Raw genomic sequence first — 16506 nt, 5'->3', positions numbered from 1 at the left:
TGGTTATCTAAACATGGTTCACTTCCAAATTCAAGCAATGGGGTATTGCCTGCTAGTTATATTTTTCTAAGAATGACTATAAAGCCTATAAAATCCCTTTTACCCAAACTAAGTAATATAGGTATTTGGTAATAATAGAAAGCATGGAAATCCTTTTTCACAACTACTACAGCATGTTCTTCGAGCCAAATCTCGCACATGTTTAAAAGGGAAAGAAGGCAGGAGCATGTTTTCCTTATTTTGATTAAAGTGTCAGAGCCTGTGGATGACTCTGTTCCTCTGTTACCATCAAGACAAGATTCTTTTGATGGGGCACAGTATGTCCAGCGCACCAGGAACTGTGTTTTCCCAATGTGAACTTAAAAGTAGCATATTGTTTGAAGTCAGTCAGTGAGCTTTTCATTGCCACTACTTTCTAATCACTTTTGAGAGAGGCTACGTTTGCACACATTCCTTGAAATGAACACTTTGCTTCATCCCCAAAGGCATTATTTCCACCCTCAGAATAAAGAAAGAGACAGAATAACAGAATAACAAAGTTGGAAAAGATCTTGGAGGTCTTCCAGTCCAACACCCTGATTAGGCAAAAAAAACCACCATATTATTTCAGACAAGTGGTTGTCCAATCTCTTTTTAAAAACTTCCAGTGTTGGAGCACCCAAGTGGTTCCACTGATTAATTGCCTAACTGTCAGGAAATTTCTCCTTAATTGTAGGTTGGTTGTCTCCGTGATTAGTTTCCATCCATTGCTTCTTGTCCTGCCTTCAGGTGCTTTGGAGAATAGATTGATCCCCTCTTTTTTTATCGCAACCCCTTAGACATTGGAACACTGCTATCATGTCACCCCAGTCCTTCTGTTCTTCATTCTTTTGTTACATTTACTTTCCCAGCATATGAAGGGTTTCCTCCTACAACTTTACCACCTATAACCCTGTGAGATCTTCCATATTTTAGACTAAACTCCAACCAATGATGGGTTCATGAATGCGTGCAGCGTGCACATGCGTCCTTACCTCTTGCGACGCCTCAGCAAGCCTCTGCGACACTCCAGCTGCTCGGCGGAGCGTCACACAGGCACCGTGCACTCAGTTCACATGCGTGGAAGCGCTGAAGAGCTCAAATACGGATAAGGAGCTCAGGCAAGCGGGTGGGCCCTCCGGAGCACCATACCAGAACGGAACTCGGTGCTCTGGGCAGGCACCAGTATGCCCGTACCAGCGCATACCGTCTGCAACCCACCACTGACTAGACCACAATGGTACCCAGCATCCCTATTTTTTTTATAAAACTATCTCTGTTAGCCTATTTAAAGTTGTCAACAGTCAACAGTTTGGTTTAGGGAGGCAGATTTAGAGGACTCATTGCAACACACACACCCCAAAAATCCCAAAATTCAAAGAAAAAAAGCTTTCTATGTTAGCAGTTTTCCAAGGGCTGTTACAAAGAAGAAGGATTCAATCTATTCTCCAAAACATTGAAGGCAGGACAAGAAGCAACAGATGGAAACTTATTTTTTTAAAAAGATCCATCCTAAAGAGAAATTTCCTGATAGTGAAAAGAAGTAACCAGTGTCAGGGGTTGTCAAACTCAAGGCCTTGGGTCTGGATCCATCTCACAGGGTGCTTAGATCTGGCCTGTGGGGCCGCTCTGCAAAGGCTCGGCCCATGGTGTCTCTGCCAGCAAAAATGGAGCTTGGGAGGGCTGCCAGTCACCCGCCTGAGCTCCATTTTTGCTGGCAGATAGTTCTAGGTGGCTGTCACAACTGAAAATGGAGTTTGCAAGGACCCCGGGCAGCCCTTCCTAGCTTCATTTTCACTATCAGAGGGTTGCAGGAAGCCATCGCAGCTAAAAATGGATCTCGGGAGCCCATTTTCACTGCAGAGCACTTAGGCCACTACAGGCACCCCTGATACAGCCCCGCCTAGATTGAGTGTATGAAGTGATCTTTTAATCTGTTTTTATTCTCTCTATTTTAATTTTTTATTTTGAAATGTATTTCTGTAAGCTGCCCGGAGTCCTTCGGGATTGGGCAGCCTATAAATTTATTAAACAGTTAAACAGATACAAGTGACTTCGAGCTGGCCACGCCCACCCTGTGTCAGCTTTGGGAGCCATATTAACACTGGATGCTTCCATGCTGCCACATTCTTGTGCCTGGGAAAGCAGGAGGGGGGATTTAGTAGAGGGAATGTAGTTAGACAAAGGAGCATTCTTCTTTTCGGTCAAGGTCGTGGTATTTCTGCACCTGGAGGAGGAGGAGTGGTTGGAGTGCTGTCTCGAGTTGGGACGGATTGAGATTGAATGAGGTGATGGACTGATGGTTGCAGGGGATGGGTTTGGACTTTTGACTTACTGAGGGAAAGCCCGGAATTCTCAGAATTGGGTTTTCCCAGATGTCCCTGTATATCTACTCTAACAAATGGGAGCTTTGAGAAAATGCCTGTCACGGAGTTTCATTGGAATTGGGGTTTTAGGGACGCTGACACCCTGGCCCCTGAGGTCAAACACAATCTCGATGGAGCCCTAAATGACACCCCTCACATAGGATCTCCTGCTTGAGCAAGAAGTTAGACTAGAAAACTTCCAAGGTTCCTTCCAACTCTGTTATTCTATTCTGTACTACATGCTTTCAAAAGTTGTTTGGAAATATTGTGAAATGAGTAGGACTTTGTACCTGTTAGAAATAGACACAATTGCATTCCCACTTACGTTGGTGCTGCACCATAAGTAATAGCACCTTGGCCAATTTGTATGCAAAAGATCAGAACCGAATGTACTGACGAAGTGTTTCACATAATACATACCCCCCGCTATCCCGTGCACTATGTTATTATGTACATTCAGTACACAATGTTAATAAATGCTAGTTATCCATAAAGTGCGCTGATGGACGTGCTTTTCCTATCTTTTCTTAATGGCTAATAGAAGCCATTAACAGAGACTTTGCTTACAAGGACCACCACTTCGGGTTATTTGCATTCCTCTCATTCAAACTCCACATGTGAGTTGCTATACCCCACCATGAACAATTTAAATCACAAATAATGTCATCACTCAGCACTAATGGATTTGTGGCTCATGGATCTGGAAAGAGTTAGTGGGGGGGGGGAGGAGATGTTTCATTGTAATATATTTCCTTTGATTTTCATATTATATTTTTGACCTGCAACAGGCCAGATATGGTTCAGATATAAATTCCTTTTCTCAAATCATGGGGGGAAAAAACCTCCAGGAGATTTCATGAAGGTCTAATGCATTAATTTTCTTTTTAAAAAAAGATTTGTATTATATAAATTAAAAATTATATGAGGTAAATTCCTGCCATTTCCAATATAATTGCATTATATACATTCCTGCCATTTCCAATAATTACTGATGACTATAAATTAAATTAAATTAAATATAAATTAGAGGACTGGACTTGTTCCACTTCAATATTTTGATTGAGGACTGAGTTTGTACCATAGAAGGAAACATGTAGATGTGATGCATTGTGGTTAAAATCAGAAAGTTAATAGTAAGACACTACACACATACATACATTCATTCATTTAGGCTGAACAGGAACATCTAAAGGGCCAGATGTGGTCCAAGGGATGTAAAATGCCCGGGTCTAATCTAAGATGCAGAGAGAGAAGGACTGACTCAACCAATGCTACCAAACTTATAAGCCAGATATTAATGATAGCCAAATACTATGTTTGGGGGCACCACATCTGAAAAAGTATTTGGAGAAACTGGAACAATGGCAATTGTAAAGTTTATTAATTATAAATTTATAATTTATGAATGAATTCTTAATTTAGAATTTATAAATTAGTAACCTAAGACTATCACTAAGTGTTGTATCTTATGATTACCTATCTCCTCCCACTTATGACTGTAACCATGTTGCTTGTATTTTTACGATTTATATTGTTCTGTTTGTTTCCTAATATGATTTGATTGCTTATTAGTAACCTATGACTATCTCTAAGTGTTGTATCTTATGATTCTTGATGATTCTTTTTTTCCTTTTTTCCTTTGATGCACACTGAAAGCATATGCAGCAAAGACAAATTCCTTGTGTGTCCAATCACACTTGGCCAATAAAGAATTCTATTCTATTCTATTCTATTCTATTCTATTCTATTCTACTCTACTCTACTCTACTCTACTCTACTCTATTCTTCAAACATTAGCCTTGAGAAAAGACATTGGGATTTTTTAATTGTTTAAAATTTATTTATTTGTGTGTTTATTTATTGAACTTATAAAGTCAAAAAGGTAAAGATATCCCTTGTCCAGTTGTGTCCATCTTTACAGGGTGGGTGTTCCTCTCCATTTCCTAGCTGAAGCCAGCATTGTTGGAAGATAATTCCATCATCATATGGCCAGCCTGACTGTACACAGAGGATCAAGGAATGCTGTTGACTTCCCATAGAAGTGGAAGCTGTTTATCTACTCACATTTGGATACTTTGGAACCGCTAGATTGATAGGAGCTGGGTCAGGAATGGAGTTCACCTCCTTTGTGCAATGTTTGAGTCTCGAACTGCCAACCTTCTGGTCAACAAGCCCAGTATTTTAACCGCTAGGCCACCATGCTCTCTTAATTGCTATGCCACCTAAATTTATAGAACACTATCTCCAGCCAAACATGGTTACATCAAGGAATCCCCATTTGTAAATCCTTTGAATATGCAAAATGACAATATGCACTTATCTCTATTAAACATGATTGGCATTTCATTTTCAGGCTGAAACTGGAATGACTATATAATTCAGGCTCTCTCTTATTTTTTCCAGCCCATTATTTTAATATTATTGATTCATAAAGACTTATTGATTACTGAATTAAACATTTAGAAACTTATATTTAAAATTACTGTTTTAATTATCCCGTTTCCCTTAAAATAAGACCTCCCTGGATAATAAGCCCAGTCGGGCTTTTGAGCGCATGTGCTAAAATAAGCCCTCCCCAAAAAATAAGCCCTCCCTGGAAATATTGCAACGCAGCAGCAGCCATGAGGTGACCACGCTCGCCACCTCCTGCACCTCAAAAATAATAAGACCTCCCTGAAAATAAGGCCAAGCGCTTATTTTGGGGTCAAAAGAAAATAAGACCCTGTCTTATTTTCGGGAAAACACAGTACTGGTATTATGTGAAAGAAAGAAAGCCATCATTAAATCCCATTTTTATTTACTCTGTTCCTTTAATTTTCCTAGAAGTCTTTTCAATATTGTGCGCTTTTAATCTGCTAGCCATATTTGATTCTCTCACTCTCCTTTTCTTCCTTTTTCCCTGCCCTAACCCTTTGTAAAATTCAATTTGCAACCTGTTCCGGTCTTCCTCTGTCTTTTGTATGAGTTACATCTTGAAATCACATTAATCAAACTCCCATTACTTTGTTCTAATTTCACCTACCATCATCTAGGGTAACTAAATTCATTTGTTTGGAAATGGTCTCCTGAGAGTTGCTTAATGAAGCATAGTGGAGTCTTGCCAGACTAACAAAATGGGGCGGGAGGGGAGGGGAAGAGCAGGACAAACCAAGTGTTAATTCTCATGGAGGGAGGAATCTTGTAGAAAAGTGGCATCTTCTCGGACTGCTCCCACCATTGCACTACACACAATGTGGTGGTGAGGAATAGACCTTGCAGACATGTAGAGGAGACATTTTTCACTGTAGGGAATTTCTATTCATTCCATGTTTTACCTCTCAGTGACTTAACAGTCAAGGAAAGAAACCTAGCGAAGGACCTGCCCTAAGGAATTAAACTGTTAAAAGTTTGCACTTCCAGACTTGCAAGATTGATGTTAGTCCTCTCAGATAAAAAAGACTGGAAACATGACAAAGTGAACTAACTCCACTTTAATGTAAGGCCACATTAAGAGAATCTAGACTTTAAGTCTAGACTGCAAGACCATCCATTGGGAAGAGAGAAAGATATTGCGCAATAATCAAGGAGATTTTGGCATGTGAATCTGTCTTGGTAGTTGAGCTACAAAACTGTCTTTGTCTGGGATCTGTTCCCCTTTTTTCTGCTCCTTTTGGGAACAAATGAGGATCCTTATTTATTTATTTGTTGACTGTACCGTATGCACATTCAGAAGCTCAAGGTGATCCTACAACATTATCTTCTCCCATTTTCCCTACAATCTCGCTCTGAAGAAGGTTGGACTGAGGGAGAAAGGCTGGACTCCAAAGTCATTTCCATGGCTGAGAGCAGATTGGAATCTGGCTTTCCCAGTGCCCATAAGTGCCATGGTGGCACAGTGATTAGAATGCAGTATTATTGCAGGCTAACTCGCTAGTAAATGCCAGGAGTTAGATTCTTTTCTTATATAAATAGAATGACAGAGTTGGAAGGGACCTTGGAGGTTTTCTAGTCCAACCACTTGCTCAAGTAGGAAACCCTCTACCATTTCAGACAAATGGCTGTCCAATGTCTTCTTACAAACCTCCAGTGATGGAGCCCCCCACAACGTCTGGAGGCAAGTTATTCCACTAGCTAATTGTTCTTACTGTCAGGAAATTCCTCCTTAGTTCTAGATTGCTTCTCTCCTTGATTAGCTTCCATCCTTTGCTTCTTGTTCTGTCCTTGAGTACTTTGGATAACAGGTTGACCCTCTCTATTTTGTGGCAGCAAAATATTGGAACACTGCTCTCATGTCACCTGTACTCCTTCTTTTCATTAGATTCGACATACCCAAGTCCTGCAAACGTTATTTATACATTTTAGATTCCAGTCCCCTAATCCTCTTTGTGGATCTTCTCTGCCCTCTTTCTAGTCCAACTACTTGGGAAGAACCTGGCCCAGGAAAACTCAAACTGTAGAGGTTGTAACTGAGTGTTGTGAACAGTGCAGGAAGAATCCTGTCTTGGTCCTGCCGTGGTCTTCACAGATGGCTCACCAGCCCTGAAATGGACTAGAGATCCCATCAGCCAGTTCATCTGACCTCCAGGGAGGCCGAAGTTGGCTCATTCAGGCGACAGAAGCCCCCATCTGCCTCCCTGCCAGCTAATTGCCAAGTCAGCTGGGGGTTCAGGGCACTTGGAACTGGATGGCTCAAGGTTGACTCAGCCTTCCAGCCTTCAAAATTCAGTAAAATGAGGATCCAATTGTTGGGGGCAACATGCTGACTCTGCAAACTGCTTAGAGAGGGCTGTAAAGCACTGTGAAGTGGTATATAAGTCTAAGTACTATTGCTATCTAATAACCCAACCACTACCCTGCCTCAGGCTTCCTGATTATGTGCTGGAGTGAAGTGGGAAGAATCCTAGAGTAGGCAAATGAAAAAAACAAAGCTGTGGGAGAACTAGCCTAGATCCTATTGTCTTCCAAAAGCCTTTGATGCATTATTTTTCTGGGTAGAATTTCCACTAATACCAATATGGGAATTTGCGGAGGCTCCCAGGAGGGTGGATAAATATGAAAGAGCTGCAGTCTAAATTGACATCTGCACTGAGGATAGAAAGAGGGAAAATTTAAGCCGAAATTAAAATGTGCAGCATTCCAGGCATTGTTGCGATCCTTCACATGGCCCCAAACATACAAAGGAAAGACAGCGCCTTTGATGTCTGATAATGAGAACTGCAGCTTAGCAGTAAATTGTTTTAATTTGGTATTTTAAAAAAATAACTCGAAAGAATTTGGAATGAAATTAGGGGAGGAGGGGAATTCCTTAGGATGGCTTGAAGTCAATAGGGGTTCGCATCTATAACATGTCAGCTCGCAAAGCAAGAAACATCATCATTATTTTTTTTATTAAGGTAAAGGTTCCCCTTACTCATATGTGCTAGTCGTTCCTGACTCTAGGGGGCGTTGCTCATCTCCTTTTCAAAGCCGAAGAGCCAGCGCTGTCTGAAAACATCTCTGTGGTCATGTGGCTGGTATGATTCAATGCCAAAGGCACACAGAACGCTGTTACCTTCCCACCAAAGGTGGTCCCTATTTTTCTACTTGCATTTTTACATGTTTTCAAACTGCTAGGTTGGCAGGACAAGTAACAGGATCTCACTCCGTTATGTGGCGCTAGGGATTCGAACCGCCGAACTGCCGACCTTTCTGATCGACAAGCTCAGAGTCTTAGCCACTGAGCCACCATGTCCCTCCATTTTTTTTTTTATTAAGCACATTTAAAAATCAAGGAGAAGGAGAAGGGTTTTAGGTCTTAAGACGCATTGACACTGTTTACAATTAAGCATTCTTTTCGGAATTTTTTTTATATATATAAAAAAATAAAAAAATAAGAAATAGTTTGGCTTTTCCATGGAAAACCACATCTGAGTCCCCCAGACATAAATCTTTTATTATATCGTCAAGAAAGCAACTGGAAATGGTGCAAGAAGGCGCCACTGATAAAATGTAAGAATTCCCTTGGTATCATCTGGATGAGCTCACTGTTGGTGGGAGATAACGGAGTATGTCATGGATACAAAACACTAATTCTGCTCTTGCAGTTTGTGGCAAAGAAATTCAACACCACAAGAGCACATTCCACAGCTCTATAGATAACACATGGACAATTCTGTCAACCCGTAGCCCATTTCCAGAAGTTAACTTTTATTTTTTTGGCTTGTAGCGCTGGTACCATAGAGTATGAGGCTTGGCCACAAGAAAGCAGGAATTGTTCTTTTTCATCTGGTTGTAGGTCAGAGAACCAAACGGAACAAAAGACACTCTGGAAAGCTGGTTCGTGTATTTTGATTGCTTTTCTCCACATGATTGCTTATGACAGGCTCTGGCCTTTAGAGGAGACTGGAAAATCATTTGTGCAATTGGGGCTCAGCACAAGGATAGACTATATACCTTGTGTAGAAATGCAAGAAACGAGAGTTCAGTTCAGAGGAAAAGCTGCACACTCAGTTTATCTCTGTTATTCCGCAGATAATAGCACTGTAACCATGTTTCTCCCTGCTTCCAAGTTTTATGCCTAAACTGCTGGGCATTCCAGGCTGGTTCAGAAGTTTAATGTGTTTATTGACAAGATCAAACAATGATGAATCATCTTCTTTTAACAACCCCATAATCCCTTGCGGGGTGGAGTCTGGGCAATTGAATGGAGCTGAGTGTTTACTGGCCGAATGCCCTTCCTGTCACTAATGAGGAGTTATATTCAGCAGATATATTCTCAGGGTGCCCAGAGAGAGAAATATCTGCCTCTATCTAGGATTGAACTCCCAGCCTCCTGATTGTGAGGCGAGAGCTCCACCCCTAGGCCACCGCGCTACTCAAGATCAAGTGATGAATGGTCCATAAAAAATTGGAATGTGTAAAGGAGATAAAGGAGACACTTTTTCTCATAACACTATTTTCTTACTAATTTTCCCAGCTTTTAATCTTTGCTCTTCTCTACACCCACATGCATGTATACACACACATATAAATACAGACATTTACAGAGTGTGTGGTTTGTGATAGCACACTGCAGTAGCTTTTGCAAACTTTTATGAGGCAGAATGTTGTGCAAATCCAAGTGGACTAAATATGGTTTCTTATCTTCTGTAAAGAGGCCTCTGTTTTGCGTTGCATTCCCTCCCTCACAAATGCATGCACACCCAAATACATACATAGCCATAATGGTTGAATTAATGCAACATGCTAGGTTAAAATGTAGTTGGTAATGTAGTTTTGGCTCAACATGTCATGTGAAGCCTCTGACCAGAGAGATCAATATATTCTGTATTGGTAATGTCCCAAAGGTGCTTTTTCAAGAGGCAACTGCGCTTTTAGTGACTCGCTAAAAGAATGCAAATGACCAACTGTCTGCAAGAAGTATAAATCCTTCCATTCCCCACCTTCCAGTCAGAACTGAAGAAGCTTCTTGGATGAGGAACAAAATGTCTTCAAAGAAAAACCAGAAAGTCCAGTTGCCTCTTGAAAAACCATGACCTGGGTGACAGAGAATCTCAATAGACATATATTGGAAATGTTTTAATTTTTCCTTAACACATTTTAGATGTTTCTGTCTAGTTCCTTTACTTTCTCTCTACTATGTGGCAACAGGCCTAGTTTCTCCTACTTTCTTTCTACTGTAGGAAGTTATCACCCAGCCCTCTCCCAGAAAAATGAAATATCCTAGGAAATATTGAAAAGGCAGAATATTTCTCTGAATATGAAAAGGAAGAAACATGTTTTAAAAGACAGAATAGCTCCCTGTAGCTTCCTGCCCATCCCCACTTTGTCAATGGGCCATTAAGAAGGCCAAGCTATTCCCTTTACATAATAAAGAGTTCTCCATTTCAGCTCCAGGGGGATGGGATGGGATTAAGGCATGATAATATTGGCCCTTTACCCAACTCGCCACATGGCATCTGAGAACTCAACCAAACCTGGATTCAAAATGCAGCCTAGAGAGTTGTCCCTGCATGGCCGCATGGGAGTTTGACAACCAATCAGAATACAAGCTCAAGATCAAAGGCCAGAGAGAGCATAAAACCAGGGACTCAGCATCTCAGTCCTTCCTTCTCTTTTCTCCACCAACACTGAAGCATGTGATCACCTTTTCTGTTCAGGACTCAAGCCATGTGGTCCTGTCCACCAATAAACCATATTTCCAAGCAGCCTTCATGTCTCCCGTGTCTTTTTCCCCACTTGGAGCCGAACCCAGGACATTTCTTCCAACACTACTATGTGGCAACAGGCCTAGTTCCTTCTACTTTCTCTTTACTACATGGCAACAACAGGCCTAGTTTCTCCTATTTTTCTCTATTATGTGGCAACAGGCCTCCTTTTAAAACAGGGGTGTCAAACTGGCAGCCTGCAGGCCTGATGCATCACGGGCAGGCCATGCCCACCCCAGTTCTGTGAAGGGGAAAAACGTCGCGATCAGAGGTGAGATTCAACCAGTTCGAATCAATTCGGTTTTCCCAGATGCTATTTTTGCATCTGGTTTGCTAAACTGGTTGTTACAAGAAGTGGCTGGCTCCGCCCAGGCCACCCTCCCCTCCCAGGAGTTTCCACACACCCTGTTCATCATGTCGGGTAAGTACAGGGCCGCCATGCAAGGTCTGGGAGGGCAAAAAAACGGCCTTCCAGAAGTTCTGGAAATTTGAAAACATGCCAAGGTGGCGCAGTGGTTAGAGTGCAGTACTGCAGCCACTTCAGCTGACTGCTAGCTGCAGTTCGGCGGTTCAAATCTCACCGGCTCAAGGTTGACTCAGCCTTCCATCCTTCCGAGGTGGGTAAAATGAGGACCCAGACTGTGGGGGCAATATGCTGACTCTGTAAACCGCTTAGAGAGGGCTGAAAGCCCTATGAAGCGGTATATAAGTCTAACTGCTATTGCTATGTCTGCTTCCAGCTTCTGGAGGACGTCCAGAGCCTGGGGTGAGGTTGTTTTCGCCCTCCCGGAGGCTCAAGGAAAGACCGCCATGGTGCAGGAGGTCGAGCCTATGCCCACCCAGCAACCGGGCAGAGAACCGGTTGCTAACATTTTTGAATCCCACCACTGGTTGAAGTCAAGCAGGGGTGGGTTCTGGCCGGCTTTACTGCCAGTTTGCTCGTGCATGCACTTCATGCACACAGGTGCATGTGCAGTTCAATTAAAATTGTTCTGCACATGTGCAGAACTCAAAAACAAGATGGCGATGGTGACGGCGGCAACTGGGGAACCGGTTTGGGGGGGGTGGCAGACCTGGGTCGCTGCAACCCAGGCCGTCATACCACTACCAGTTCGGCTGAACGGGGCCTAACCGGTAGGAACCCACCTCTGAGGTAAAGGATCAAGCAGAATGTATTTTTATTTTTACAAAACTCAGGCCAAAAAAAAAAAAAATAGAACGACCATTCTGCTGAGTTAAGAAATAAACAAGAAGCAACTGACTAAAATATGAAAAGTGATGGATTAAAATATACAAAGAAAAGACAAATTTTTCCTTTGAAAACAAAACGGGATAAAAAAGCTAAGGAAAGTTTGATTTAAAGTTATATTCAACAAAACTGGCCAAACCAGTTTTACTATATAATAACTTACATTCAAGTTAACATTTACTCTGCTAAATAGCATTAAAATAGTTAATGGTCTCTTCCACCCTTCTCTAGCATCAAATAAACAAACCTAGAATCTGCAATCACCACAAAAATATGTAATTACCAGAGTAAAATTACAGGCTGCTGGCTTGTAAAAATGAATATGTATTCATTGTCAGAGGACAGGTTATGGAATTATATCCAACTTAAATTCATATTCTAATTCATGTTAGAAATAATGATAGTGCCTGCCAGCCTCTCTCAGACTAATATGGGACAGAAAAGCAGATTTAAAGTACTGGAATGTGATAAAAATGTAGCTTCGTTTTGGTGGAAATATAATTCTCCAAGTTATAAACAGGTTCAGAAACAAGAGATAGGAGCAAGAAATTCAGAAAATGGTTTTCAGTATAAAGATGGATTTCAGATTTGGGGTATAAGAATCTGGATATCCATTAGGTGGCTCAAGGAATAAAAATCTACTGAAATGTATTGTCAACCCAGATTAACAGAATAGAGTTAGAAGGGACCTTTGAGGTCTTCTAGTCCAACCCCCTACTAGCAAACCCTATCATTTCAGACAAATGGCTGTTCAATCTCTTCTTAAAAACTTTCAGTGTTGGTGCATCCACAATTTCTGGAGGCAAGTCATTCCACTGATTAATTGTTCTTACTCTAACTGTCAGGAAGTTTCTCCTTAGTTCTAGGTTGCTTCTCTCCTTGATTAGTTTCCATCCATTACTTCTTGTCCTGCCTTCAGGTTTGTTGCAGCCCAGAAGTAATATCCTTAATGATAAAGGGCAATGCTGGAATAGGTCATGTTTAAAAAACATCACTTCTCAAAGAAATAGCCAGTGATTTATTTCAAAAAGCCCACTGCGAGTTCAGGCTAACAATTATCTATGGCTAAAGCCATATTTTCAATTGGTCTTTTATGACAGAAAAAGGAGGGGGTGATAAGAAATTTTGAAAACTTGCAGTGACAACCTTTCATTGGTTCAGTTAATGGTTATTCAAGTTATTTAGATGATTGATTAGCAAGGAACTTATTTAATCTAAAGAACTTATTTTGGGTCTACCTGAATTCCATTAAAAAGAACTACAAAGCCATGTCACTTACAGGTGTGATTCTTAATTTAATAGACAGTGTGATACCAGTAGAATGTTTGATTCTGTCAGTGTAAAATATTACTGCACTTCAAGATTAACTATATTGTGGGGAAAATTTATTCCACAGTTTTTATGTACAGGTAGTCCCCAATTTATAATCATTTGTTTAGCAACTGTTTAAAGTTACAACAGTACTAAAAAAATAATAACTTACAACCAGTCCTTGTGTTTACAACTGTAACAGCAACCCACAGTTACATGATCAAAATTTGGGAGCTTGGCAACTAGCCAGTGGTGGGTTGCAGGTGGTACGCCCGGTACGGGCATACTGGAGCCTGCCCAGAGCACCAAATACCGTTCCGGTATGGTGCTCCGGAGGGCCCACCCGCCTACCCGAGCTCCTTACCAGTCTTTTAAGTCTTTGGTGCTTCCATGCACATGCGTGGCGTGTACAGCGCCTGCCCGATGTTCCACTGAGCAGCTGGAGCATCACAGAGACTCGCAGAGGCAGTAAGATGCATGTGCGCGCTGCGCGCATCCATGTGAACACCACCATGTGGACACCACCAACCAGTATGGAACCCACCACTGCAACTAGCATATATTTATCATGATTGCAGCATCCCAGGATCATATGATCATTATTTATGACATTCCAGTTGGCTCAGTGGTGGGATTCAATTTTTTTTACTACCGGTTCTGTGGGCGTGGCTTGGTGGGCATGGCTTGGTGGGTGTGGCAGGGTAAGGATACTGTAACATCTCCATTCCCTTCCCACTCCAGGGGACGGTAACTGCAAAATCCCCATTCCCTCCCGATCAGCTGGAACTCGGGAGACAGAGAATAGATAGGGGCAGAGCCAGTCAGAGGTGGTATTTACCGGTTTTCGAAACTACTCAAATTTTCCGCTACTGGTTCTCCAGAACTAGTCAGAACCAACTGAATACCACCTCTGAGTTGACTTCTGAGAAGCAAAGTAAGCGGGGGAAGCTGGATTCACTTAATGACACCATAGCAAAAATGGTCATAAATTTGGACATGACTCAAAAACCACCTTGCTTAGCAAGTTTGTGGTTGTTATTCAAGGGCTATCTGTACATATTTTTTAACCTGATTTCAGTCTGATCACTGGGCATATATATGTTGCAAATAATGTGCATATAATGTGTTGGCCATATGGACTCATTGTGTTTCTGGCAACCATCATTTCTTCTCAAAGAGTGGAAGATGTTTCTGTGGCTGATGTGAGGCTTTATTATATGGAAAACAGGTAATAAAGGGCTAGAACAGTGGGTCTTCCAGATCTCAAAAGTAGCCTCTACTCTTTACTGAAGATAGAAGAACAGAAATAAGCTAAAATGAAACAAAAAGAACAATAATACAAAAAAGACTAGGTGAATTGCTATTTCCAAATACCCGAAGGGTTTTGGATCTGATCCCCCAAACATGGCAAATTTATTGCCGTCCAAGTGCATCCATATCGATGTCACATCATTTGCACAATAATATAACATGGTCACTACTCACCCACCCACCTCCAAAACTCCTGGCTGTACTTCAGCTTCCATAAATCCCAGTCAGAATTTAGAACCATAAATGATAATTCATGATTAGAATACATATCTAGCGGTCAATGGTTTGGCTCAATATAACAGTCAGCAATGACTGAGTTTCTACGTTTGAGGTCTGGGATACCCACTATTACTACCTGTTTTCTATGTAATAAAACTCCAGACCAGCCTCACAAATGTCTTCTATTCCTTTTATCTGATGACAGCAATTCTAAAATTTTCACCCTATTGCCCTTTAACCCAAGTTCTGCGGATCCAGAGAATTCATGCAGGACATAAGCCAAGCATGTTACCCCTCTGTGCAACCTTCCAGAACTTGGGCCTAACCTAGGAATGCACCCCTCAGCCTTATGCAATTCCCCAATATAAATGAAAGTCCATACTGAGTACATAACCCGGAAGAGAATATCATATATCATTATTGAATTAGGTCATTCGAAGAAGATCTAGAACTTCAATTTGTATAATACAGGAGCTTACAGTGGCGTCCAGGATTTTCATTTTAATTTCTCAAAAATCAATGAAATGGCAGAAACTAACATTTGTGGGTTCTTCCATAATCTACAGTGTACACCTCATAGCAGAGACAATAATACACAGGCAAGCAATCGATAGAAACTCAAGGTAAACTGCTCCAAACTCGATTGCAGAAAACACGACTTCAGCAACAGAGTGGTCAATGCTTGGAATGCTCTACCAGGCTCCGTTGTTACATCCTCAAACCCTCACAGCTTCAACCTCAAACTGTCTACCGTGGACCTCACCCCATTCCTAAGAGGTCTGTAAAGGGGGTACACCAGCATGCCTATCGTCCCTGTACCACTGTCCCCATTTACTTGTATTCATTTCTTTTGATTTGATTTGATTTGATTTGATTTGATTTGATTTAATAAATTTATAGGCCGCCCAATCTCGAAGGACTCCGGGCGGCTTACAGAAAATAAATTTTAAAAAGCGAAGAGTTAAAAAACGGAGGAAAACAGATTAAGAAACCACATCATGCACCCAGTCTAATCGGGGCTGGACCTCAGTCCTGAGGTCAACAGCCCCAGGCCTGCCAGAATAGCCAGGTTTTGATAACCTTTCAGAAGGCCATGAGAGTGGGTAGGGTCCGGATCTCTGGAGGTAGTTCATTCCATAGGGTCAGAGCAGCTACAGAGAAGGCCCTCCCCCAGGGAGCCGCCAGCCGACATTGTCTGGCTGACGGCACCTGGAGAAGGCCCACCCTGTGCGATTTTATCGGCCGTTGGGAGGTGTGCAGCAGAAGACGGTCTCACAGATATCCGGGTCCTAGGCCATGTAGGGCTTTAAAGGTAATGACCAGCACCTTGAATTGCGCTCGGAGACCGATAGGAAGCCAGTGCAGCTCGTGGAGGATAGGTGTAATGTGGTGTATCTTGGATCACCCAGTATCGCTTGCGCGGCTGCATTCTGGACGAGTTGTAGTCTCCGAACACTTTTCAGGGGCAGCCCCATGTAGAGCTCATGACCATGTTCATACTCATACCTGCTATCTTGTACATGTTTGACAAACTAATAAATACATAACAAATAAAAATAAATAAACTTCCCAATCCTAGGGAGACACAGAGAATGCTATGTGAAAACGTTTCTTGGCTTTCTTCCTATCACATTAATTTAATGAAAGAGAGGATGCTTCAGAAATTATTTTAAAGGAGAAAATGATCAGGGAGAAATTGACAATTGCATTTATTGAGGCACCAGATATATAATTAGCTTGTCTTTTATTATGCAGTCCTTTCTCCTGTAATTTGCAGTCTCCCACGTCCCAATTAAGTTCTAGGAGAAGGTCCTCCCTATAGGCTTTTCAGATTGAAGAAATATAGTCAGGTCGAGAGTTTCCAAGT

The sequence above is a fragment of the Thamnophis sirtalis genome, unplaced genomic scaffold (genome assembly GCF_051295495.1).
Source record: "Thamnophis sirtalis isolate CommonGarterSnake01/CBP01778 unplaced genomic scaffold, rThaSir2_p1.2 scaffold_2, whole genome shotgun sequence".
Lineage (NCBI taxonomy): Eukaryota > Metazoa > Chordata > Lepidosauria > Squamata > Natricidae > Thamnophis > Thamnophis sirtalis.
The sequence above is the reverse complement of the archived record's forward strand: the minus strand, read 5'-3'. Positions refer to the sequence as shown.